This window comes from Tauraco erythrolophus, chromosome 25 (genome assembly GCF_009769465.1).
Source record: "Tauraco erythrolophus isolate bTauEry1 chromosome 25, bTauEry1.pri, whole genome shotgun sequence".
Classification (NCBI taxonomy): Eukaryota; Metazoa; Chordata; class Aves; order Musophagiformes; family Musophagidae; genus Tauraco; species Tauraco erythrolophus.
Window position 1 is genome coordinate 6,404,254 of NC_141489.1, and position 23,633 is coordinate 6,427,886.

At 53.5% G+C, this 23,633-nt stretch overlaps 3 pseudogenes; all 3 read right to left on the minus strand.

The window, feature by feature from the left end:
- Positions 1-1,027: 1,027 nt before the first annotated feature.
- LOC147527003 (feather keratin Cos1-1/Cos1-3/Cos2-1 pseudogene) lies at positions 1,028-1,333 on the minus strand (annotated as a pseudogene).
- An 8,664-nt stretch (positions 1,334-9,997) lies between these two features.
- LOC147527004 (feather keratin Cos2-3 pseudogene) lies at positions 9,998-10,303 on the minus strand (annotated as a pseudogene).
- An 8,137-nt stretch (positions 10,304-18,440) lies between these two features.
- LOC147527005 (feather keratin Cos1-1/Cos1-3/Cos2-1 pseudogene) lies at positions 18,441-18,746 on the minus strand (annotated as a pseudogene).
- Between the last annotated feature and the right edge of the window lie 4,887 nt (positions 18,747-23,633).

The following is a 23,633-nucleotide window of genomic DNA, read 5'->3' on the forward strand; positions in this document are numbered from 1 at the left end:
CATGATGTCCATCTGCCTGTCCCATAGAGAGAGGAGATAGATGCTCCCCACCAGGCTGGCCTTGGCGGGATTTTTTTTTAAAAAGGGGAACCAGAGCAGAGAAACAGGAATGAAAGGCAAAGCGACTCAGCTATACTGAAAACACATTTAAAATCTCAATCCTCTGCCCAGCACCATGTTCTGAGTTCATCGAGGTGTCTCCATGAAGTTTTCCCAGTATCTTCATCAGAGGAGGTACCTTCTGCCACTGTAACGTCTGGAAATGCCAGAGAGGTCACAGCAGCCAGAGTTGATGGGCACTCCATCACAGCTGAGAATACTGCCAACAGCAGCAGAGGTGGAGGAGCCCACAACGGTGTTCTGTGGGAAGGAGCTGAGGATGGGGCCGGGCAGGGTCACCACTACGGGAGATGGCTCAATGACAACGGTGGAGTGCTGGCACTGCCTGACACAGGGCTCATAGCCCTTTCCCGCCCCTTTGTCCCAACTTAAATAGGGCCATTCGCAGAGGCGCCAATTTGGCTCAACCCCCCCGTGGGGGATGGGACTCAGGTCTGGTGGCACAGGGAACAAATCCCCTCTCCTGTCACCAGAACACCCCCCCATCAAACTATCAGAGGGACACAGGCCTGCTTGCAAAAAATTTTTAATGAGTTTACAGAAGGAAATGAGGTGGAGGTCCCCAGCGTGGGGAGAAGCAGGAACATCTCCTTTTCCAGTCAACCTGCCCCACAAAAGCAGACAGGCAAGCAGGTCACTCCAGGATTGTTTCTGGGCTCATCACAGAAGTCTTGGAGGGGAGAACAAGACCACAAAGAAAAGCAAGAAAAAGGGTGAGTGGGATATAGGAAAGGCAGATATTGGCCATGTTGTCGGAGAGCACAGGCTGACCCCTTCCAGTCTGTCCTTGCAGGGCAAGCCAGAGATGATCAGCATCTCTTAAAACACTGGCAGGATGTTTGATCCTTTATCCAGCACCATGTTCGGAGTTCCTGAGGGTCCTTCTTCAAAGCCGTTGTCAGCATCTTTAGCAGGGTCGGCATCTGCTGCCACAGTAGCGGCTGGCGATGCAGGAGAGGTCAAGCGACCCAGAGTTGATGGGCACGCCATCACAGCTGAGGATGCTGCCAACAGCAGCAGAGGTGGAGGAGCCCACAACGGTGTTCTGCGGGAAGGAGCTGAGGATGGGGCCGGGCAGGGTCACCACCACAGGAGAGGGCTGGATGACAACGGTGGAGTTCTGGCACTGCCTGACGCAGGGCTCATTGCAGCTGTTGGCCAGGGGGGTCGGGCCACAGGGCTGGCAGGGACGGCACTGATCATAGCAGGACATGTCTCTGGGTCTGGAGGTGCACCTGGGAGAGAGGGCAGGGAGGAAGCAAAACATGGAGATGCATGAAGAGCAGCCTGTCACCACACCAGGAGGGAGTCAAAGAACATGCAGGGCCTGGAGGTGAAGGATGTGCAGAGATTTATGTGGGCTTCTTGGCCTCATTCTGTCAGGACCCAGAAAGATCCACCAGCTCCTATGTGGCTGCTGCTGAGCCCTTAAACCCAGAAGCCGCCTCAGTACAGTCCCAGCTTCCCTCCATGACAAACCTTCTCCCCACTTCCCTCTCCCGTGACAGGCAGCCCCAAGATCTGGCAGAGCACAAAGCCAGTGTCAGCTGAGAGGTCCACTGGAGTGAGAGCTCCCTTTGGAGAAAGCAGAGAAGAAGAGGCTTCAGACACACCTGACTCCCAAGGAGAAGGAGGCACGAGAAGTGGATGAGAGAGTGAGGACCTGGGCTGGCTTTTATCATGGACCTCTACTGCCCCAGGCGGCCAGAGGCATCCCTTGGAGAGGTGGTGATTTTCTGACAAGCTCCTCTTGAATGCAAAACATCCCAGCCAACACCATGGGCTGTGTTTTGGCTTCCTGAATTGCTGCCTTTTCCTTTCCTACTTTATGCCAGGCACATTCCCCAGTGAAGACATGTTTTGTGTTATAGGATGACAGCCCCAAGCATTTCCGGTGCAAAACGCATCAGCATGGGCAGAGGACTCATCTCACCTGCTGGAAAAGGATGTCCAGGGAAGGATACTCAAAACAGACTAAAGAGCTGGCTTAGACAACACACACGAACACGTACACACACAAAAATCTAGACCTCTAGTCATCTAGAATTAATTGAGAAGACTCAAGACACCCAAAGAGAGGCTGACTACCTTGCCCAGGGCCACTGCACGGATGTTGGACTTGACAGAGTCATCGTCTGCATGTGATTGTCCAGGGATTTAGGATGGCAGAGGGAAGACATATCTGTGCACAGACAGATTGGGAAGTGCAGCTGATGATTGTAACGTGCCTGGCTTGAACCCATTCACCCACACAAAAGCCCTTTCCACCCTCTCTGTCTGTCCCTCAGTACCATGGACATGGATATGGGGTTTAGCCACGGGGTGGAGGTGCTTGTAGGCTCTGGTGGCTCAGTCTGTGGCTTCACTTCTGTTGGCATGATGAAGCAAGCCCTGCACATGTGACCAGGTATGCCGGCCCTGCTGTGAGCTTGCGCTTGCTGGGGAATTGAGAGGCCATGGCTGGTCAATTGCAGGATCAGTGTCTCCAGGAAGATGATTCATTTCATTTCCCATGCACATCTACTTTGGGACAGGATAAGTCCTGTGTGTGAGCTGATGCCTCTTCACTGACTGTGGGAAAAGTCTGTAGAATCTGTTAGAGCAGGTCCAGAGGAGCGCCAAGAAAATGTTCAGAGGGTTGGAACGCCTCTCCCATGAAGAATGGCTGAGAGAGGTGGAGTTGTTCAGCTTGGATAGTGTCTATGTCCCTTGGTTCTATTTGAGATCACATCTGGTGTGTTGTATCTAGGTTCTGGCTCCTCAGTCCAAGAAATATATGAACGTGCTGAAACAACTCCAACAAACTCAATCAAGGGCATTAGAGCACTGTCAAACATGACATGCTAAGGAGAAGTTGCAAGAAATGGGCCTGCCGAACTTCGAGAAGAGATAGTTCAGGGAAGACCTTCTTGCTTTCTACAATTACTCAATCAGAAGAGGCAGAGAAGATGGAATTTCTCAGCAATAAGAGATGTGGAAAGTGACAAGGAACTGGGATTTGGAGAAATCTGATTAGCGACAGGCTAAAAGAAATAGGAATTGGAATGGGTGTCCCAGGGACAGTGTGCAATCTCCATCCTGGGAGGTGTTAAGGGCTGGGCCAAGGCCCTGCAGCTGTCCCGTGTGCAGCTGGCGCTGTGCAGGCTGCTTCTTGCTGCGGGCCGGGCCGAGGGCATTTGCCGGGCGAGCAAGTGGTGCCCGTGCAGAGCCGCTGAGCAGCGGGAGCCCGGGCGAGCCCCGAGCGGCGCCGGCGCAGGGCTCAGCCCCGGGGCGGAGCTGGCGGCGGCGGAGAGGAGAGGAGGCGGCGGAGAGGAGGCGGCGGTGCCGGAGCAGAGAGCCGGGGCTGGCGGGGGGCAGCGAGGCGCGGGCGGCGGAGCGGCGGGATGCGGCGGTGCCGGGGCGCGGGGCTGGCGGGGCTGGCCGCGGTGCTGCTGGGTGCGCGGGGCTGGCGGGGGCCGGGGCCGTGCCAGGGTTTTCCCCGGGGGAGCCCAGCGCCAGCTCTTCCCTCTCCTTCTTCAACGTGTCTGTCACCTTTCCTTTCCTCTCTGCCCTTTCCCGTCCTCCTTTCCCAGCTCTCTTGAGTCTCCGCTGGGTAGTCTCCATTCCCACCATCTCTGTCGTTACTAGGTAGCTTCCGTATCCTCCTGTTATTCCATGCACTCACTGTTAATTGACTCTGTGAATTCAGCCGTCGTTACTGCCCTGATTTCAGCCCTCTTTCACTGTAACACCCACTCTTGCTCTCTGCTCTTCATCTCTTCATTCCTCCATCCACCTCTCTTTTTCCCATCTTTCCAGGGCCCTATCAGCTCTAAAAACCTCTTCCTGCTCTTTCAGAACCCTCTGTCATCTCTTCCTCTGCTTCCTTCATATCTGTAGACACAAGTTGGCTTTCCTGCACCTCTCCATTACTCCATACATCCTCCCATTCCCTCTGCATTCAGCATCTATTCTTGTTCTGAATTCAGCCCTCCATCCTTTGCTGTAACACACCCATTATTCTGTGACCTTATTCCCTCTTCAGCCAGCCATCCATGTATCTGACTTTCATTCCATTTCTGCATGTATCAATTCCAAATTCCTCTCCGGCCTTCTCCCCTCGCTACACACACCGCAGGACCACTCTCAATCCCTGTTGGACTATATGTCTCCTTCTGCTCCAGTCTGGTTCTGTCTCACTGCCACTCTTCCTAATCTTTTCATTGGGAGAAGAGAAGTTCGGTGATCTTTGGCCTTTCCTTCTCCTTTCTCGGCAGTGGCTGCGGGCAGAGCCCAGGTGCAGCAGGAGCCGTCGGCAGAGACCACCGAGGGCACCGGCATCAGCATCAACTGCTCACACCCCAACATACAGTCAACCGACTTCATCCACTGGTACCGGCAGCTCCCGGGCCGAGGCCCCGCATTCCTCGCGCTCGGTCACAAAGGGTCCAAGGAGGTGCCGGAGCCGCCGGGGCGGCTGTCGGTGTTGCCATACCGCCGGTCCAGCGCCCTGTGGCTCGCCCGGCCCCGGCGCGGGGACGCGGCGGTGTATTACTGCGCGCTGGGAGACACGGGGAGAGGAGCCGGGGCTGCGGCCGGGCACGAACCGCGGCGGGCGGGGCCGGGCGGCTGTGTCGGGGGCGGGGGGGCAGCCCCGGCCGGGCCCGCCAGGGGGCGCTGCCGCTCCGCCCGCCGGGGCCGCCTCGCCCCGCCCGGCCCCGCCCGGCCCCGGCCCCGCTTCTGCCGTCGGCACCGGCACCGACGGGGCCCCGCAGCCCCGGGAGTTCCCCCCTCGGCGGCTGCGGAGCCCTTCACCGGGCAGGAACCTTCTCCCGCCCCTCACCGCCGCTCAGCCCCGCACTCCCACCGGCACGCAGACGGGAATCCCCCGCGACGGTGGCGGCGGCGGCGGCGGCGGGGGAGCAATGGCGAGCGGAGCGGTGGCGGTGCCCGGCGCTGCCCGGCAAGGAGCGATCGCGGCCGCCGGCCCCGCTGGCTCCCGGCGACGAGCAGCGCCTTTCTGCTCTGCACGGGCAGGCGGGCAGCAGACATCCTCCTGCCCACGGGCAGCCGGGAGCCCTCGGTCCTGCCGCAGCCACCGGCCGCTGCTCACACGGACCGTCGGATGGCCAAGGGAACCCTGAGCAGGTGCTTTCCTCTGCTCCGTAAACACAGGGACTGCCGTGCGAAGGTGCTAACGCCAAACTTGACTTAGACATGGACAGCCCGAAGGTGGTTCATCTTTTGTTACTTGGTTAGAGCTCAGAGAAATACAATTTAAAACTGCATCCTGCAGCTACAGGCTTTCAGAGATATTTCAAAACGTTCCTGCTAGCGTTACAAAGTCATCCCATGGAGTCAGGAGTTCAAGCTCCACACGCACAGGAGAAGGGCATGTCGAGGTCACAAGCACCTCCAAGCGCTGCTCACAGTGGCTCAGCGTTGAGACTACGAGCTTGTTGGACAGGATTCAGAACCTTTGGAGTTGAGTGCCAGGAGACAGGGTAAAAGCATTGGGTGGACGTACTGACCGCAGCCTCAAGGGATGCCAGGTTCCTGCTGAGAAGTTCACTGAGAAGTGAGGCAGAAAGAGATTTACTAAGTTTTCCCTGGGGACAGGGACTCTTCAGCACCTTCAGGAACTCGCTCACCTGAGGAACTTCAGTAGAGGCCACTGTAAAGGCCTTTGGAATGTGAGAGCAGCTGGTTCACTAAGACTGTTAGATGAAGTCCCTTTTGCTTTAAAAGGCAATAAATAATATAAGGGAAAGTGATAAGCGAAGCACACAGAGACAGTTTCTCAGTAAGTGAAGAAGGAGACCAGAGCTCCTCAGGCTCTAATTGATGGGCCGCTAGGGAACTGGCCGTGCAGCTTTGAAATGAGAGAGGCTGAGCTTTGTAGGTGACCAGAAGTAAGAAGGTGAGCATGAGGATTATCAATATTTGAGGAGGCTGAGATTTGCAGGTTAAAGGAATTGACACCAGGAACATGAGGATTGTGTCTGTTTGAGGAGGAGTCTGGTAGGATTATGCAACACTTATTAAGGAATGCTTAGGGAAAGGCTCAAAAGGTGGGGGAAAGAGGACTGGGGAGGAGCAAGGAGAGGTAGTGGAAATGCCGAGGGCTGGAAACGTTCAGCCTGGGGAAGAGAAGGCTCAGGGGCGGATCTTTGCAATGTGTGTAAATAGCTGATGGGTGGGAATGAGGAGAGTCTTCTGAGTCAGGCAGACTTGGGACTCCACACCTCTGCCGCAGTGGAAAGACATCAAACTGTGACCCTTACTGTGTTCCAGTTCTGCAAGGACCAAGAGGAGGTTGTTCAGCACTGGCCCATCTTGGGGCACTGTCGTGGGTTAGGCCGCTCCAGCAACCGAAACCACACAGCCGGTCACTCCCCCTCCCCCACCCCCAGGAACGAGGGAGAGAATTAAAAGATAAACGGGATACCCGTGGGTTGAGATAAGAACAATGTAATACAGAGTGTAGATGCTCACCACCCCCTCTTATCCGCAGTCCGTCTTGTCCCGAAGCTGCAATCCCGGACGAACGCAAGGCCCCGAAATAGAGAGGGGCAGAGAGAGAGAGAGAGAGAGAGTACTCCGAGAGTGGGAGTGCTGGGAGAGAGAGAAAAAAGGCAATAGAGCAAAAGCGCAGCAAGCACGAAAGAGCCAAAGCGCAAAAGCCCTTCTGTCCGGCTGCCCCTCACTTTTATACTGGGCATGACGCTGCATGATATGGAATGCTGATTGGCCAGTTTGGCCTCAATCTTAAGTTCCACCACAAATCACAAGGGGAATCGTGTCCCCCTTGTCCCAGCTATGCTCCCCCCTTATCCCGCCGTGCTTCTGCACTCCGGCACACTGAAAAGTCCTTGGAGTCTCACGTCCAACCACAAACATCAGCTTGCTATCAGCATCCTTCTCAGAGCGAGCCTCTGAGTAAAACCAAAACACGGAGCTCTTCTAGCTGCTAAAAAGAAGAGCTAACTCTGTCCCAGCTAAAGCCAGGACAGGCCCTCAGGCCACAGCTGGGCTTCTCACAGCCCTGCAAGTTCAGAAGATGCTGGCGTATCTTCTCAGGGAGACATGCCACACACAGACACATTTGGGGTTCAAGAGTTGCCAAAGTCATGTCTCAGAGGCGGTCAGAAAGAGAATTGCCATGTTGCCTAGATCGGTCAGAGATCAGAGCTTTGCTGAAGCTGAAAGCTGCCCACTGATGGGAGAGTTCTCTGTCCAGCTGGTCCCCAGGGAAGCCTGCGTGGCTCTAGCAGCTCACTCAGCTCTTCAAAGTCCATGTTCTGGGGCTGCAGAAGCAGAGAGGGAAACGTGATTTCTGCAATGGCAGAGGTCTCTGTCTTGGAACTGGCAAAGGATCTCTCCTCCAGACATTCTTTGGGTGGGCTTCAAACTGGCCAAGCAGCATGCTTGCCTCAGTGGTGGTGTTCTGGATTCCAGGGCAGCACAGGCAGGCAGGAGTTCTCCATGTGGGCATGTGAAGGGAGGGACGAAGCCTGTCTGTAAAGGAGAAGGCAACGTCATGCTGAGGGTTGTGGTTAGGCTGGGTCTCTGCCTTCCCAGCCTGTGTGCCAGGCAGGAAAGCTGTTGAGACATCGATGCGTGTGACTTTTTCAGCCAAGTCCAGGCCCAGGGACTTGGGACACAGGACTGGACACTCAGCGGAAATATCCTACCTGTTTGTCTTAATCTTCTGCTTCCTTCAGCATCCACTGATGGCCAAATTAGCCCAAGGAGGGAAAATCCCTTTCTTGCCTTGCACCTAGGATTTAGCTGAAGCTTGAGCCAATGCTGGAGTGTCATGTGTCACTGCTAGAGGAGGGCAGACCAAGCACAGGCGTTTCAGATGTGCTAAGAACAAGCATTTTCCCTTCCCTTCTCTGACCTTGGAGCTTTCTGAATGGACAGGGAATGGGGAGGAGGTTGAAACATCTTAGATTTGCCATTGTCCCTCACCCTGGAGGTGACCCAGAGCCACCACAGGAGGGCCAGACGCTCCAGGTTGTTCCCTGGAGACTTTGGGCAGCAGGAGAGTGGGGACCAGAGACCTGGGTGAGAGCACAGCTCGCCTTTGCGGGTATCCCTGTGGGAGGTAGTTGGCATTATTGTGCTGTGGGATCCATGCTGAGCTGCGGACTCGAGGTCCCTTGTTTTCACCGTGGGTTATGTGGATATTGTGCCCAGTGGCCCTGGTGAGCTGATGGGCAATGTAGGAGGTTGTTGCTGTTTGGGCAACTCTTCTTTGCTGCTGCTCTTTGCTTTCTGGATTTCCCTGCTGCACAAAGCTTCTTCGGGGTTTCCTGAAGGCCTGTCTCTTAGAGTGTCTGCTCCGGGATGTGCCCCACAGAGCCCAAAGTTCGAAGTAAGATGGAAAACAGAAATAACATGTTCCTTCCAGGAATAACACGATTACAACAACTTTCAAAAATACACAGAATCACCTTGTGGAGCCTCCAATGTCTCTGTGACTGTGTGCTGAGATCTGGAGGACCTGCTCTCCCCATGCTCTGCCCATCCTTGAAGCCCTTCTCATGCAATACCTCATGGGCTTTCCCAGACCCTGCCCCATTTCTTCAGCATTGGGACCAGGCTGTACAGCTCTATCCGAGATCTTAAAGGGGGAGCAGACTACCAGGTAGAGGTGGGCCACAGGCCCTACCAGGAGAAGAGGTGGCCTTGGGGAAAGCTGCTACATGCCTTGGGAAAGGCCATGCACCATAGAGCATCTGTGGGGGCTTCGACACTTGCTGCTGTACTTGAAGTGTCCTGTCTGGTGGGACGTGGCGGTGTGTGAGAGACATGAGTGCCCTGGTGTGTGGCCTGGCCAGGCTGGTTTCAACATCAAGCTGTGGGTCACCTTAGCCCTGCACATCTGTGTAACTGCTGGGCTGTGCAGGGAACTGTTTGGGAGCAGGGGACTTACAGATGACCTACCCTTGCCCTCGGGTACAGGTGACGCCCCCTCATTCTGGGGGAGGATGAGGCGGAGAAGATCTCAGGCTGTTTTGAAGGTTTTTTCTCACACCATTGTCACTTCTGCATCGTCTGGGGCCATCTTCCGAATGAGCTGCTTTTCCCAGCACACAGCTCTCCAAAGCAGGAACAAGTCTCTTCTTCACAGGCTTCTGAGATGCTGACCTCCTAGAACCTCCAGCACTACTGGTCTCCTCTCTAAGGGAAGGCAGTGGATGACCGCCCCATCTGCAGGACATCCTCTGAAGCCAAGGGATGGTATCAGAGCAGAAATGCTGGAATACAGGGCCTGATATTCACTGTCTGGGGAGGTGCTGAGTAGGTCTTCCTCAGCCCCGTGAGACAGTAACTGAAAGGGACCCCTTCTCTACCCTCTAACCCTCTCCTTCCTCTTCCGCTTGTACCCCCGCCTTATGCAGAGCCACCCAAGGCAATGTCTGTCTTCCTTGGCACTATGAGACAATGCCCACCAAGAAAAGGATTCTGCAGAGGCAGAGGCTGTGATGCAGAAAATTTTAATGACTCTGAGGCAGGAAACAAGTTCCCTTGTAGAGAAAGAGGCCAGAGCAGGGACAGCAGCAGCAGCTGCTGAAGATCTGCTCCCATTGGTCACAATGGAGATTCCACAGGCCTGTCTTACAGAGGTAAAGGGGCCAGCAGATGCCCCACTTGGGCTTTGAGGGTCTTAGACCTTAGAAGAACAGAACACAAGAAAGAGATTGGAGAGAGTGCAAGGCTGAGGAGTTAATCTTTGGCCATGATTTCAGAGGGCCCCAGATGCCCTCCTTTGGAAGGGCAGCAGAGGATTCTAAGCTTCTCTGAAACTGATGGCCAGGAACTCTGTCCTCAGTCCAGCATCAGCTTCTAGGTTCCTGGGGGGTCCTTGTCCAGGCTGTCACTGGTGGCTTTAGCAGGGGGGGCATCTTCTGCTATAGTAGCAGCTGGAAATGCCAGAGAGGTCAAGCGACCCAGAGGTGATGGGCACTCCATCATAGCTGAGGATGCTGCCAACAGCAGCAGAGGTGGAGGAGCCCACAACAGTGTTCTGTGGGAAGGAGCTGAGGATGGGGCCGGGTAGGGCCACCACTACAGCAGGAGGCTCAATGACTACGGTGGAGTTCTGGCACTGCCTGACACAGGGCTCGTTGCAGCTGTTGGCCAGCGGTGTTGGGCCGCAGGGTCGGCATGGCAGGCACTGGTCGTAGCAGGACATGTCTCTGGGCTGCAGAGGCACCTGGGAGAGAAGCAGGGAGGAAGCAGAGCACAGGAACATGTGAGCAGCAGTCTACCAGGAGTCTGTCACACCACCACAAGCATGTCAGAGGCATCTACGAAGCCACGAGTTAGAAACTTTGCAGTGATTCAAAGAAGTTACCAGACACAGTACTGCAAGGATCACCCAGGCCCAAGAGGCTGCTGCCAAACTTTTCAGAGAAGGACAACCTCAGCCAAGTTCCACATCCTCTTTGCAAGGAAACGCAGAGTATAGCAGGCCCAAGGAGACTGCTGCCTGTCTCTTAAAAGCTCCCTCAACCAAGTCCAGGACACTCTCTGAAGAAGACCTTCACCCCTCTTTCCTCTCTCATGGCAAGCAGAACCATGACCCAGCATAAGACGGAGGAGTGCACATCTGCATGAGCAGAAAACCACATGGGGAAAGGGCTTCAGACTCACCTGGTTCCCGAAGTGGAAGCGAGAGAAGTGGATGAGAGAACGAGGGGTTGGGCTGGCTTTTATGGTGGCCCTGACCTGCCCCAGGCCCAGAGGTAGCTTCTAGAAAAGGGACGATTGCCTAAATTGCTCATGATGAACGGAAAACATCCCAGCTAATGACATGGGCTGAGTGCTTGTTTTCCTAATGCCGCCTTTTCATTTCCTGGTTTATGCCATACCCTTCCCCATGGAAGCTTCTTCTGAGTGTTGGGATTGAGAGGCTCCAGGATTTCTGGGGCAGGAATGTGACAGTGCTGGCAGGAGACTCAGCTCAAGTGCCGCATGGCTGCAGCGCAGGTGAGGGATGCTGTCCTGGGGCACACTGGTGGGGTTGCCAGTGGCTGCACTGACAGGAAGGGGCCCAGCTGCTCCCAGCCCTGCAATCCTTGGCTTCCTTGCGTGAAGACGTGCCATGTCTTCTTTCTCTTTCCCTCCGTCCCACCTCATTCCAGTGGCAACTTGCAGGGCGCAGGTGGGCTGCACTGTGGGGTTTCATTGACTCTTTAAGTCTTTCACCCGTGAAACAGAGCAGCCTTCCCCAAGCTATGGGTATGGAGGGCTGCAAAGGTTATTTCCCCCATTTTTGCATTGCTGCTGAAAATCAAAGTTATGTGGGCCCTCTTCTACTATTGGGGTATTATGGGGTGGACAGCACAATGCTTGAAGGGAAAAAATCACTTCTCCGAACGACGCACGGCTGATGAGGAGAAGATTTTTTTCTTCAAAAAACCTAATTTACCATTGCCTAAGAAATGCAAAAACTTTGAGGGAAGCCTCCAGTTTGCTTAAGTATTCCCTGAACTTACCCTCTTCCACCAAGGATACATCTCCCTTGCTGCTGGTCTCAAGGACGTAAGATTCCTAAAGATTGATCTTGCTTGTAAAGGCTGAGGTAAAGAAGGCATTCAGCACCTCAGCCTCTCCACGTCCTGTGTAACCAGGCTGTGCAGCATCAGAGAAGGCCCACTCATTCAGCAGTGGCACCACATTTCCCCTAGCATTCCTTTTGTCCTCTGTGTCCTTACAGAAGCCCTTCTTCTTGCCTTTGACATGCCTGACCAGATTCAGTTCCAGTTGGGCTTTGGCTTTCCGAACTTCACCCCTGCATGCTTGGACAGTGCCTGTGTGTTCCTCCCAGGTTACTCGTCCTTGCTTCCATCTTCTCTACGCTTCCTTCTTGTGGTTTGGTTTTGCCAGGAGCTCCTTGTTCATCTCTGCAGGCCTCCTGGCATGCTTGCCTGACTTTCTGCTCATTGGCTTGGACTGCTCTTGATTTTGGAGGAGGTGATCCCTGACTATTCACCAGATTTCTTAGGCCCCTGTTGCCTTCAGGGCTTTATCCCACAGGACTTGTCTGAGCAGATCTTTAAAGACACCAAAGTCTGCTGTCCTAAAGGCCCAGGCTGTTAGCTTGCTCCTTACCCTTCTCACTCCCCTCGCGTTCCTCACCTCCACCTTTTCATGGTCACTGCAGCTCAGGCTGCCTTTGATCTTCCCATCCCCAACAAGCCCATTCTTCTTGATATGTATGTCCTTGGTATGAGGGCCAGCAGAACACTTGCCTTTCTTTGATCCTCTGTCACTTAGGTGGTGATGTTGTCATCTGTGCATCCCAGATAACTCCTGGCTGGCTTATGTTCTCCTGTCTTGTTCCTCTACCAGATACCACCGTTTTTGAATTTCCTCATGAGAACTGGGACCTGTGAATGTGAGGCTGCTCCTATCTGCCTGTAGAAGTTCTCCTCTGCTGGTCCTTCCTGGCCAGGCAGCCTATCGCAGACACTCACTACAACGTCACCCTTACCTGGGATCTCTTTAATGCTTACCCACAAGATCTCAGTGGGCACATCGGCCATCTCTAGGCAGAGCTCCATGCACTCCAGCTGCTCTCTCACAGGAAGGGAAAGTCCCCCTACTCGTCTTTCCAGTCCATCCTCCTCAAACAGCCTCTATCCCTCCCTTGCAACATATCAGTCACAGAAGTCATCCTACTCTGTCTCTGTGAGCTCAACGTGCTCGTAGCCCTGCAAGTGCACACAGATCGCTAACTCCTGGTGTTTACTCCCCATACTGAGTGCATTAGTGTACAGGCACTTGAGTGAGGCAGCCCAGCATGGTGACTTGCTAGAAAGTGAGCCTGTTTAAGCCCTTTTTTCTCTATCTTGTTCAAAAAACACGGCTTGAAGGCACATGTGGCTCCTCTTTAAATTTGAGGGTGCTGAACCTCTTTGGTAGTTGCAAGCCCAAAGTGGTGCAGGAGCCTTCTGCTTCGTATTAGACTTCACCAGCTTTCACCCTGGGATTATCCCTTGTGTCTCTGCTTTTAGAAGCCTTCAAGTGGCGGTCAGTTTTTAAGTACCACCTTTTAAAAGCACGGGAGCAGGCAATGCCATTTGGTCATGAGGTAGCATGTGTGGCAGAAGACCTCATGGATCTCAGCAGGAAAAAGAAATTGTGTGATCTCTGGAAGGAAGGTCAGGCTTCACAGGGAGACTACAGACCTGTGGTTCACATGTGCAGGGAGAAGATGCAAAAGTCCAAAGCGCTGTCAGAATTGCACATGGCCAGTGTTGTGTCAGACAACAAGGCTTTTTAAAGTATGTTAATGGCACGCGGAGATCCAAGGAACACTTTAGACGGATACTTGTTAAAGATGGTCACATGGCTAAGCGGGATGAAGAAGTAGGACAGGCATTCAAGGCTCTTTTTTGCTTCAGTCTTTAAGAATGCTGAAAGACCTTGGGCTATTCAGTCCTCTGAGTCGGTGTACCATGAGTGCAGGAAGAGTGACTTCCCATTTGTGGCCACTGAAGCGGAAGGGACCAGTTGTACCATCTGAATGTTCACAAGTCCGTGGGGCTAGATGGCATTCATACCAGCGCACTGAAGAAGCTGACAGATGTTGTAGTGAATGGGGCTGCATCTGGGCGGCGACTGGTCGCCAGTGGTGTTCCTCAGGGCTCAATTCTGGGGCCACTTCCGTTCACTACTTTTCTCAATGGTCTGCATGCAGGACTATAATGCACCAGGAGCAATTTGGCTGATGGGGTCAAACTGGGAGGTGCTGTTGACTGTCTCGAGGGACAAGAGGTCCTGCAAGGGGACCTAGAGAGACTGGAGCACTGGGCTAAGATTAACACAATGAAATATAACAAGTCAAAATGGTGGGTTCCACACGCAGGGTGGAGGAACGCTGAGCACAAGTATGAACTAGGAGAGGAGTGGCTGAAGGGCAGCCCTGCAGAAAGGGGTCTGGGGGTGCTGGATGGCAGCAGGCTCGATACAACCAGCCAGTCAAAAGAGGTGATTGTTTCGCTGCATTTAGTGCTAGCGCGGCCTCACCTTGGGCACTGTGTGCAGTGCTGGGCCTCACAATTTAAGAAGGCTGGGAAGGTCCTTGAATGCACTGGGAGGAGGGCTGGTGAAATGGCTGGAAGTTATGCTCTACAAGGAACAGCTAAGGATTTTGAGTTTGCCTAGTTTGGAGAAGAAGAGGCCGGGGGATGACCTCATTGCTCTCTACAGTTTGCTGAGGAGGGGAAGTGGAGAGGGAGATGCTGATCTCTTCTCCCTGGCATCCAGTGACAGGACACTTGGGAAGGGTTCAAAGCTGCATCGGGGAGATTCAAATTAACATTAGGAAGCATTTCTTTAGCAAGAGAATGGTCAAAGACTGGAACAAGCTTTCCGGAGAAGCGGTCGATGCCCCGTGCCTGTCAGTGTTTAAGAGATAGATGGACAATGCCCTCGATAACGCACTTTAATTTTTGGACAGCCTTGGAGTTGTCAGGCTGTGGGACTAAATGATTATGTAAGTCCCTTCAAAGTTAAAATCTTTCTCTTTTCTCTTCTCTTCTCTTCTCTTCTCTTCTCTTCTCTTCTCTTCTCTTCTCTTCTCTTTTTACTGGATTCTCAAATAGTCTTTCCTTTCTTTTCCTTCTATCCTTCCCTTCCCCTTGCCCAGAGGTTTCACTTACTTTAGGACTAGGGGAAGACACTGCCTGCTTCTCCACTGCAGCTGGGGTCTGGGGCTCTTCAAGCTGCCAGAGAAAATCCTGTCTATCTCCCTTTCACCTGCTCTGGTGCGGCACAGCCAGCTCACTTGCAACTGCTCACCGACTGACAAAAGTTCCTCCTTTTCCAGGAAAAAACAAGACAGAGATGGAACAGTCCTGGGAGACTCTGGAGGACTCCAGCCCTGCTGTTCAGGAAAGTGATCGAAAATGCACATCTACGGTATTGGAAGAACATGCAAGTGCTCCTAGGTCAACTAGGGCAGCACAAGCATATTTCTTCTTGGGAAAACCAGGGAAGTTTTGTATACAAAGGAGATGGCACTAAGGGGTCCATCCTGCTTCATTTAGTCCAAAGTGTCCTTCACACTTGTAGCCCATCAGAGAAGACCTGAAAGCTCCAATGTTTTAGGGAGGCTGTGGCTGCGACAAATGTTCAGCTTTCTGTCATGGATCATACGACAACTGTGGTCTCTGCAAGGAAGAGACTGAGATGTCTGGACTGTGGGAACTGCAAGAAGTGACTGAGATGACCAAGAAGCATCAGACACACCACTTAGGAAGACATCCCTAAAACTTAGTGGCACACCTTGTAAAGTTTACTGTTGAAACTCAACTATTCATAGCATCAAGGAATCATAGGATGGTTTAGGTTGGAAAGGACCTTTAAAGGTCATCTAGTCCAATCCTCCCATTGCCATGGGGGATTTCTACTGGTGCAATCTTTAAACTTTGCTGTCTGTACGTGTCTATTGAAACAAAAGGTTGAGTTTTTTAAATAGCCTCTTTTAGTTTTTTAAATACTCTTTTAAATACGCTTGGTTTTGCAGTTGAGTTGCAAGTTTTATTTACAGACTATATTTATGAAAAATTGCTAAGAGAGATGCTGGCCTGCATCTTCTGAAATCTATTTTAAGGAGCTGTGGTCATGGAGTCCTATTACAAAACACATCACCAGGTGATCGTTTTGTACTGGATTGTTAAAATGCAGTATTAAAATCTGTTCAAAAGGTAATCCCTCGTTACGGTGATGTAGGAAAAAATGCACCGGTATCCACAGGCCACGGAGGGAGGGTGCTGCAGTTGCTTGCTCTGGAAAGCAATATCCATAGCCTTGTGTTTTAGAAAGGCTGTGATGCTCTCAGGAAAGAGAGAACAGTTTGGAGGCTAACCACATGAGTCAAAACACTCTGCGTATTTCTGATGTGCTAAGAAAATCACTAGCCGGTGTTCTCCAGGCTGGTTATGAGGCTGTGTATTCACCGCCACACTCACTGGTCTTGGGGAAACATGGGCCACAGGGAGCCAGTCCCTGGGGTAAGGGAAGAGAAATATTTCCCTGGTGTAGGGCTCTGCTGAGACATAACAGGAAGTGGGCAGCCTCAGACCATCTCCCATAAGGCTACCTCAGAAGCATCTGTTGTTTGTTCCCATAATCTAGGCCACAGACGTGTAGGAGGTCTCAGTGCCAGGATCAGAGGTGGGGCTGGGGCCCAGGCCAAGGCCATGCTCAAGAAACACAAGAACAAAGGTGGGCATTGCCAGATGCTGTGCTGAGGGGTGATACGGCTGCAGAGGGAAGTTGTCCCTGCTGCCCGTGCCCAGGTGTGCTGACCATAGCTCCTAGATCAGCTGGTGGAGTAAGAACTGTGAGCCATTCCCAAAGCTGTTTACCCATTCCCCATACATACTATCCATTGTGAACATCATCTTCTCATCCTCTTTCCCCAGCACACCTCTACCCAAAGCAATAGGACCACTGTTCCCCAAGAACCTGTGGGACTGCTGATCTCCTTTGGCCTCCCACATGCCCACGGTTCCTCTCTGGAGAACAGCAGTTGTCAGAATTCTTAGTAACAGGATGTGCTCCATGGCCACGGAGCAACTTGTGAGCAGAAAGGAATCAAGGTAAGGACTGACAACCATTGGCTGTGGAGTAACTAGGGTTGTCCTCCTCAGCTTCAAGAGGCAGTGCCTGAAAGAGGACTCACTGCCCTGTGTCCCACCCTCCAAAGCCTCCAGGAGTGATGAAGAATGCCCCTGTGCCCCAACCTATTTCCTCTCCAAAGCAAAGACTTTCTTCATCAGCAGTCAGTACGCAGATGGAAAGACCATCTAAGGGACTGTCGTGGTTTTTGGACTGAGGGTCGAGACAAGAACCGAGAGGGAGCACCCACCAACCATGGTCCCGGGCAAAACATGACTCAGGCTTTCTTCATAAAACAAAACAATTTATTAACAGTTACTTAACAGGAGACAGAAGGGAACGAAACCAGTTACTTGAGAGGAGAAAAGAGAAAACAAGGCCAGATCTTAAAACAACACCTCCCCATGCTGTTTCCTTTCGTTCCTGGCTCAACCTCCCCCCCGGCAGCGCAGGGGGAGAGGGAATGGGGAGTGCAGGTCAGTTCATCCATGTTGTGAACTACCGCTCCTTTCTTAAAGGAGGAGGAGTCTTTACACCATTTTTCCCTTGCTTCGGTGGATCCCCTATTCATGAAGAAAAATGTCCCCAAACTTTTCCAACGTTTTGCAATCCTTCCCCATGGATTGTACCAGTTCGGGCTTTACCAGTCTCGGCCTCTTAGGGAGCTGCTGCCACTCGAGTCGGCGTGGGGCGTCCCACAGACTCCAGATGCCTCCACGACCTCGTCGTGCATTTCCATGACCATTAGTCACAGTACCTCGTCGTGCATCTCTTGCTCCACGACCTCTCCTGGGCTCATGCATCTCTTCCCGACGTGGGTTTCTCCACGGGCCTCGAGTGGGTCTCTGCTCCGCCGAGTATACTCTGGCTGCAGGGGGGCAGCCTGCCATCTTCACACCGAGCTCCATCTTGACTGACCCAGTCGTTGTGGTTGTTTTCTCTTAGATCTTAATCCCCTCTAGAGGAGCTCGGCCCAGCGGGCACCCTGGGAGCGAGGTGCTTCCCGAGACCCCATGCGGCTCCCCCGGTGCCATCTTGAGCACATGGCACCGGCCCGGGCCCGGGCAGCCGCCCGGCCGGAAGCGGGGAGCGAGGGCAGTGCCCTCCTGCTCTCTCCTCCCTCCTGAGCAAAAAGCCCTTTCCCGCCCCTTTGTCCCAACTTAGGGCAATTCGCAGAGGCGCCAATTTGGCTCAACCCCCCCGGGGGGGATGGGACTCAGATCTGGTGGCACAGGGAGCAAATCCCCTCTCCTGCCACCAGAACACCCCTCCCCATCAAACTATCACAGGGACACAGGCCTGCTTGCAAAAAATTTTTAATGAGTTTACAGAAGGAAATGAGGTGGAGGTCCCCAGCGTGGGGAGAAGCAGGAACATCTCCTTTTCCAGTCAACCTGCCCCACAAAAGCAGACAGGCAAGCAGGTCACTCCAGGATTGTTTCTGGGCTCATCACAGAAGTCTTGGAGGGGAGAACAAGACCACAAAGAAAAGCAAGAAAAAGGGTGAGTGGGATATAGGAAAGGCAGATATTGGCCATGTTGTCGGAGAGCACAGGCTGACCCCTTCCAGTCTGTCCTTGCAGGGCAAGCCAGAGATGATCAGCATCTCTTAAAACACTGGCAGGATGTTTGATCCTTTATCCAGCACCATGTTCGGAGTTCCTGAGGGTCCTTCTTCAAAGCCGTTGTCAGCATCTTTAGCAGGGTCGGCATCTGCTGCCACAGTAGCGGCTGGCGATGCAGGAGAGGTCAAGCGACCCAGAGTTGATGGGCACGCCATCACAGCTGAGGATGCTGCCAACAGCAGCAGAGGTGGAGGAGCCCACAACGGTGTTCTGCGGGAAGGAGCTGAGGATGGGGCCGGGCAGGGTCACCACCACAGGAGAGGGCTGGATGACAACGGTGGAGTTCTGGCACTGCCTGACGCAGGGCTCATTGCAGCTGTTGGCCAGGGGGGTCGGGCCACAGGGCTGGCAGGGACGGCACTGATCATAGCAGGACATGTCTCTGGGTCTGGAGGTGCACCTGGGAGAGAGTGCAAGGAGGAAGCAAAACATGGAGATGCATGAAGAGCAGCCTGTCACCACACCAGGAGGGAGTCAAAGAACATGCAGGGCCTGGAGGTGAAGGATGTGCAGAGATTTATGTGGGCTTCTTGGCCTCATTCTGTCAGGACCCAGAAATATCCACCAGCTCCTATGTGGCTGCTGCTGAGCCCTTAAACCCAGAAGCCGCCTCAGTACAGTCCCAGCTTCCCTCCATGACAAACCTTCTCCCCACTTCCCTCTCCCGTGACAGGCAGCCCCAAGATCTGGCAGAGCACAAAGCCAGTGTCAGCTGAGAGGTCCACTGGAGTGAGAGCTCCCTTTGGAGAAAGAAGAGAAGAAGAAGAGGCTTCAGACACACCTGACTCCCAAGGAGAAGGAGGCACGAGAAGTGGATGAGAGAGTGAGGACCTGGGCTGGCTTTTATCATGGACCTCTACTGCCCCAGGCGGCCAGAGGCATCCCTTGGAGAGGTGGTGATTTTCTGACAAGCTCCTCTTGAATGCAAAACATCCCAGCCAACACCATGGGCTGTGTTTTGGCTTCCTGAATTGCTGCCTTTTCCTTTCCTACTTTATGCCAGGCACATTCCCCAGTGAAGACATGTTTTGTGTTATAGGATGACAGCCCCAAGCATTTCCGGTGCAAAACGCATCAGCATGGGCAGAGGACTCATCTCACCTGCTGGAAAAGGATGTCCAGGGAAGGATACTCAAAACAGACTAAAAGAGCTGGCTTAGACAACACACACGAACACGTACACACACACAAAAATCTAGACCTCTAGTCATCTAGAATTAATTGAGAAGACTCAAGACACCCAAAGAGAGGCTGACTACCTTGCCCAGGGCCACTGCACGGATGTTGGACTTGACAGAGTCATCGTCTGCATGTGATTGTCCAGGGATTTAGGATGGCAGAGGGAAGACATATCTGTGCACAGACAGATTGGGAAGTGCAGCTGATGATTGTAACGTGCCTGGCTTGAACCCATTCACCCACACAAAAGCCCTTTCCACGCTCTCTGTCTGTCCCTCAGTACCATGGACATGGATATGGGGTTTAGCCACGGGGTGGAGGTGCTTGTAGGCTCTGGTGGCTCAGTCTGTGGCTTCACTTCTGTTGGCATGATGAAGCAAGCCCTGCACATGTGACCAGGTATGCCGGCCCTGCTGTGAGCTTGCGCTTGCTGGGGAATTGAGAGGCCATGGCTGGTCAATTGCAGGATCAGTGTCTCCAGGAAGATGATTCATCTCATTTCCCATGCACATCTACTTTGGGACAGGATAAGTCCTGTGTGTGAGCTGATGCCTCTTCACTGACTGTGGGGAAAGTCTGTAGAATCTGTTAGAGCAGGTCCAGAGGAGGGCCATCAAATGTTCAGAGGGTTGGAACACCTCTCCCATGAAGAATGGCTGAGAGAGGTGGAGTTGTTCAGCTTGGATAGTGTCTATGTCCCTTGGTTCTATTTGAGATCACATCTGGTGTGTTGTGTCTAGGTTGGGGCTCCTCAGTCCAAGAAATATATGAACGTGCTGAAACAACTCCAACAAACTCAATCAAGGGCGTTAGAGCACTGTCAAACATGACATGCTAAGGAGAAGCTGCAAGAAATGGGCCTGCCGAACTTCGAGAAGAGATGGTTCAGGGAAGACCTTCTTGATTTCTACAATTACTCAATCAGAAGAGGCAGAGAAGATGGAATTTCTCAGCAATAAGAGATGTGGAAAGTGACAAGGAGATTTGGAGAAATCTGATTAGCGACAGGCTAAAAGAAATAGGAATTGGAATGGGTGTCCCAGGGACAGTGTGCAATCTCCATCCTGGGAGGTGTTAAGGGCTGGGCCAAGGCCCTGCAGCTGTCCCGTGTGCAGCTGGCGCTGTGCAGGCTGCTTCTTGCTGCGGGCCGGGCCGAGGGCATTTGCCGGGCGAGCAAGTGGTGCCCGTGCAGAGCCGCTGAGCAGCGGGAGCCCGGGCGAGCCCCGAGCGGCGCCGGCGCAGGGCTCAGCCCCGGGGCGGAGCTGGCGGCGGCGGAGAGGAGAGGAGGCGGCGGAGAGGAGGCGGCGGTGCCGGAGCAGAGAGCCGGGGCTGGCGGGGGGCAGCGAGGCGCGGGCGGCGGAGCGGCGGGATGCGGCGGTGCCGGGGCGCGGGGAGCGGAGCGATGCCGGTGCCGGGAGCGGAGCGGTGGCGGTGCCCGGCGCTGCCCGGCAAGGAGCGATCGCGGCCGCCGGCCCCGCTGGCTCCCGGCGACGAGCAGCGCCTTTCTGCTCTGCACGGGCAGGCGGGCAGCAGACATCCTCCTGCCCACGGGCAGCCGGGAGCCCTCGGTCCTGCCGCAGCCACCGGCCGCTGCTCACACGGACCGTCGGATGGCCAAGGGAACCCTGAGCAGGTGCTTTCCTCTGCTCCGTAAACACAGAGACTGCCGTGCGAAGGTGCTAACGCCAAACTTGACTTAGACATGGACAGCCCGAAGGTGGTTCATCTTTTGTTACTTGGTTAGAGCTCAGAGAAATACAATTTAAAACTGCATCCTGCAGCTACAGGCTTTCAGAGATATTTCAAAACGTTCCTGCTAGCGTTACAAAGTCATCCCATGGAGTCAGGAGTTCAAGCTCCACACGCACAGGAGAAGGGCATGTCGAGGTCACAAGCACCTCCAAGCGCTGCTCACAGTGGCTCAGCGTTGAGACTACGAGCTTGTTGGACAGGATTCAGAACCTTTGGAGTTGAGTGCCAGGAGACAGGGTAAAAGCATTGGGTGGACGTACTGACCGCAGCCTCAAGGGATGCCAGGTTCCTGCTGAGAAGTTCACTGAGAAGTGAGGCAGAAAGAGATTTACTAAGTTTTCCCTGGGGACAGGGACTCTTCAGCACCTTCAGGAACTCGCTCACCTGAGGAACTTCAGTAGAGGCCACTGTAAAGGCCTTTGGAATGTGAGAGCAGCTGGTTCACTAAGACTGTTAGATGAAGTCCCTTTTGCTTTAAAAGGCAATAAATAATATAAGGGAAAGTGATAAGCGAAGCACACAGAGACAACAGTTTCTCAGTAAGTGAAGAAGGAGACCAGAGCTCCTCAGGCTCTAATTGATGGGCCGCTAGGGAACTGGCCGTGCAGCTTTGAAATGAGAGAGGCTGAGCTTTGTAGGTGACCAGAAGTAAGAAGGTGAGCATGAGGATTATCAATATTTGAGGAGGCTGAGATTTGCAGGTTAAAGGAATTGACACCAGGAACATGAGGATTGTGTCTGTTTGAGGAGGAGTCTGGTAGGATTATGCAACACTTATTAAGGAATGCTTAGGGAAAGGCTCAAAAGGTGGGGGAAAGAGGACTGGGGAGGAGCAAGGAGAGGTAGTGGAAATGCCGAGGGCTGGAAACGTTCAGCCTGGGGAAGAGAAGGCTCAGGGGCGGATCTTTGCAATGTGTGTAAATAGCTGATGGGTGGGAATGAGGAGAGTCTTCTGAGTCAGGCAGACTTGGGACTCCACACCTCTGCCGCAGTGGAAAGACATCAAACTGTGACCCTTACTGTGTTCCAGTTCTGCAAGGACCAAGAGGAGGTTGTTCAGCACTGGCCCATCTTGGGGCACTGTCGTGGGTTAGGCCGCTCCAGCAACCGAAACCACACAGCCGGTCACTCCCCCTCCCCCACCCCCAGGAACGAGGGAGAGAATTAAAAGATAAACGGGATACCCGTGGGTTGAGATAAGAACAATGTAATACAGAGTGTAGATGCTCACCACCCCCTCTTATCCGCAGTCCGTCTTGTCCCGAAGCTGCAATCCCGGACGAACGCGAGGCCCCGAAATAGAGAGGGGCAGAGAGAGAGAGAGAGCACTCCGAGAGTGGGAGTGCTGGGAGAGAGAGAAAAAAGGCAATAGAGCAAAAGCGCAGCAAGCACGAAAGAGCCAAAGCGCAAAAGCCCTTCTGTCCGGCTGCCCCTCACTTTTATACTGGGCATGACGCTGCATGATATGGAATACTGATTGGCCAGTTTGGCCTCAATCTTAAGTTCCACCACAAATCACAAGGGGAATCGTGTCCCCCTTGTCCCAGCTATGCTCCCCCCTTATCCCGCCGTGCTTCTGCACTCCGGCACACTGAAAAGTCCTTGGAGTCTCACGTCCAACCACAAACATCAGCTTGCTATCAGCATCCTTCTCAGAGCGAGCCTCTGAGTAAAACCAAAACACGGAGCTCTTCTAGCTGCTAAAAAGAAGAGCTAACTCTGTCCCAGCTAAAGCCAGGACAGGCCCTCAGACCACAGCTGGGCTTCTCACAGCCCTGCAAGTTCAGAAGATGCTGGCGTATCTTCTCAGGGAGACATGCCACACACAGACACATTTGGGGTTCAAGAGTTGCCAAAGTCATGTCTCAGAGGCGGTCAGAAAGAGAATTGCCATGTTGCCTAGATCGGTCAGAGATCAGAGCTTTGCTGAAGCTGAAAGCTGCCCACTGATGGGAGAGTTCTCTGTCCAGCTGGTCCCCAGGGAAGCCTGCGTGGCTCTAGCAGCTCACTCAGCTCTTCAAAGTCCATGTTCTGGGGCTGCAGAAGCAGAGAGGGAAACGTGATTTCTGCAATGGCAGAGGTCTCTGTCTTGGAACTGGCAAAGGATCTCTCCTCCAGACATTCTTTGGGTGGGCTTCAAACTGGCCAAGCAGCATGCTTGCCTCAGTGGTGGTGTTCTGGATTCCAGGGCAGCACAGGCAGGCAGGAGTTCTCCATGTGGGCATGTGAAGGGAGGGACGAAGCCTGTCTGTAAAGGAGAAGGCAACGTCATGCTGAGGGTTGTGGTTAGGCTGGGTCTCTGCCTTCCCAGCCTGTGTGCCAGGCAGGAAAGCT